Raw genomic sequence first — 3,292 nt, 5'->3', positions numbered from 1 at the left:
AGGGTTGCGATCCCGTTACTGGTCAGTAAAAAAGACAAAAAGGAAAAAAAAAAAAGAAATTTTCTTTTTCTTTTTTTTTTCTTGTTAATATAGTACTTTTCTTCCCTCTGTCGAGCTGTGAGCCAACACTTTTCCCATGGGAGGTATAAGAAAAGGAACATACAGGGCAGACAAGACACGAGAGAAAGAACTATGGGAAGTGTAGACAGCTCCTTTACATGGTGAAAAGGATGAGAAAGGCCACTATTAGCCAAAAGAGTTTCATTGCTTCCAAAAGGACAAAGCCCAGAATGGTGTAGGAAAAGAGCTGTTGCTTCAGAGAATGGTTCCTGACATAACCAATGACGAGGCTCCCAAGCATAGTCCCAATTCTAGCTCCAGAGCCAGCCACCCCAATTGTGGCAGCCCCATCGAACTCGGCTGTTGCGTTGATGTCCCTTGAAATGGCACTGGTTTGGAGCTATGACTAGGGACAAGTGAAGTCAGGGGACAAGGGACTGCCAAGCTGCTGAGGCTCTCATCTGTCAGTGTCTTGGTCGTTTCAGCACCACTGTAGACAGTGGGTCAGCTCAGCAGTGTGCTCCTGACCAAGTAATGGGTGGAGACAAATTTGGAGTAGGCATGCACTTTCAGGGGGTGAGTGGCTTTGGCAGGAGAGCTGTTCCCAGTGCAGAGAAGACAGAAGAATTTTTTTTTTGGCAGCCAGCCAGTTCAGTGATCTGAACCCTTGACCTTGGTGTTATAAGGCGGTGCTCTAACCACCTGAACTAATTGGCCAGCCAGAAATTGAATGACAATTTGAAGTGCTTGGCATACATTTGTTCAAGTACTGATTCCCTATTGTTTCCTTTTGTTTGGCATTTGTCATAATGTAAGAATTGACCTTGGATCTAGACTGAAGTAACCATTTTGTACTTTATATAAACTGGTCTGTAAATGATCAACAACATCTTTTCTGCTGTCTTGAAGCCTTGCCATTTTCTGAGATTCTGAGGGGTGAGGGAGGAAATCTGGCCTACTCTGGTTGATGGAGCCACCGTTTGGGTTCGTTTTAGTTCAAGGGAGGCTTATAGGGAACTTGACTGAGCTTGGAAGCAGAAGAAACAGTTCATAGATTTAGACTTCTACCCACGGAGTCCTTGGATTCCTTCTAAAGCCAGGGCTCAGAACTGAGGCTGAAGTCCTGGTACAGTGTTTCACAAACCATGGCTAGTGGCTTGCATTTGATCTCTGTGTGAAGAGATGATGACTGCTGAGGGCTTGTTGGTGGATTCTGATAGTCTGTCTTTGACCTGTCTTCCTCCTCGTTTCTAGCTGCCAATTTGTGGTGTCTGAAGACCAAGACTACACAGCTCATTTTGCTGATCCTGATACCTTAGTCAATTGGGACTTTGTGGAACAAGTGGTGAGTAAATGGCTCAGCCAAACCTATAAGCCGTTAATAGGAGAGAGAACTAAAGAAATGGATTGTGGTGATACAGTAACCGTTGGCTGTGTTTATTGCTGATGTGCTTTTCTGCCTGGCCTTATTGTAGACATTTCCCAAAGGTCAGTCCCTGGTGTCTCCTGGAGTTCATTTTGTGACTAATTGGCATTGGTCTGGAGGGATGGGATGTAGAAGGCTCTGATCTGAAGGTGTATAAGAGGTTCTATCTACCAGCTCCTCACCTGGGAAGTAGTAGCTAGGGGCTCTGAGGGACTCTGCTTACCCATCTCATCTGGGGCGGGCTCATTACATGTACCTTGCTTCATTGCCAGTCATTTATAGTGATCAGTATCAAATTAGGCCTCAGCCTTGTGGCAGGTGAATGAGCCACACAGCTGTACCTTCTGTCGAAGCCACAGCTGCATTTGTTTTCTACTGAAGTTATGAACTCTAGGTATCTCTTTGCTGATCTTAATAGGGTGTCTGATACAGAATACTTTAAAAATGACAGGCACTTTTTATTTTGACGAACAGGGGTTTTTGACCCCAAAACTTGGGTTCCCATTATTGTGAAAATTCATAAAATCATCTGAGAATGACATAGAAGGCTTATAAAACTTAATTTTATGTACGTTGGTTAAAAAAATATAGGGAGCTGACCAGTTGGCTGAGTTGGTTAGAGCGCAGCCTTATAACACCAAAGTTATGGGTTCAGATCAGTATACCAGCCAGTTGCCAATAAATAAATAAATAAATAAATAGATAGATAAATAAATTCATGGAAGGGCTGTCTAGTTAGCTTAGTTGGTTAGAGCATGGCCTTTGTAATACCAAGGTCAGGGGTTCAGCTCCCAGTGCTGGCCAGCTGCCCCCCCCCCCCACTTCCCCCAAAAAACATAAAGCAAAAGTCTCATTAACTCCTGTGTTGGAAATTACTGCGAGATTACTTCTAGACCCTTTTTATGCCTTTATGTATGCTTACATGTTAAATCTATTTTGTAAAGAGGATCATATAGTGATTCTCATTCCTTTAATGTAGAAACCCCCGAAATACCTGTTATATATTTGTTTTCTTATGTTAAATCATTATTATGGTTTTCTTAATGATTTGCTTAAAATGCTATGTCATATGGATACTTGCATTGTTAAACAATTTTATGAAAATGTGTTGAGTAGAGAGGTACAGGGATGGGGATGAGAGAGGAGAAGCTTTAACTTTGACAATCTCTAGGTCAATACTGAAAGCAGTAAAACTTGTGGTGGCATTTTGTTTCAGCGCATTTGTAGCCATGAAGTGCCATCTTGCCCTATATGCCTGTATCCACCTACTGCAGCCAAGATAACCCGTTGTGGACACATCTTCTGCTGGGCATGCATCCTGCACTATCTTTCACTGAGTGAGAAAACCTGGAGTAAATGTCCTATCTGTTACAGTTCTGTGCATAAGAAGGATCTCAAGAGGTGAGATTGAGACAATTTCTAGATTAGACCCCAGTGTGCTAACTCCTTGCTCTGCTACATCTAAACGTCCATGTTACAGTGTTGTTGCCACAGAGTCACATCAGTATGTTGTTGGGGATACCATTACTATGCAGCTGATGAAGAGGGAGAAAGGGGTGTTGGTGGCCTTGCCCAAATCCAAATGGATGAATGTAAACCATCCCATTCAGCTAGGAGGTGAGTTCTGTTAATTTTGGTGACATATAATTCTGGGTGTACCCTGTAAGGCTATTGAATATATCTTTTTAGTGTCAGAAATTTAGCCTTTGGGCAAACCACTTCTAGCATGTCCAGATAAGTCATAGGATTCCAGTAGGTTAGCGTGGAGTTTGCAGAGAGTGGTTTAACTCTTGGTTTCAGGTTTGG

General features: G+C 42.8%; 1 long non-coding RNA gene and 1 pseudogene across 1 annotated transcript; one reads left to right on the top strand and one right to left on the bottom strand.

The window, feature by feature from the left end:
• Positions 1 to 214: 214 nt before the first annotated feature.
• On the bottom strand, positions 215 to 1,207 carry LOC103584380 (annotated as a pseudogene).
• A 113-nt stretch (positions 1,208 to 1,320) lies between these two features.
• On the top strand, positions 1,321 to 3,101 carry LOC103584379. The gene is made up of 3 exons (XR_549967.1): positions 1,321 to 1,405; positions 2,703 to 2,887; positions 2,967 to 3,101. It is a non-coding gene; the product is annotated as an uncharacterized LOC103584379 (long non-coding RNA).
• The last annotated feature ends 191 nt before the right edge of the window (positions 3,102 to 3,292 follow it).

This window comes from Galeopterus variegatus, unplaced genomic scaffold (genome assembly GCF_000696425.1).
Source record: "Galeopterus variegatus unplaced genomic scaffold, G_variegatus-3.0.2 Scaffold52213, whole genome shotgun sequence".
In the NCBI taxonomy this organism is placed as follows: Eukaryota; Metazoa; Chordata; class Mammalia; order Dermoptera; family Cynocephalidae; genus Galeopterus; species Galeopterus variegatus.
The sequence above is the reverse complement of the archived record's forward strand: the minus strand, read 5'-3'. Positions and strand labels throughout refer to the sequence as shown.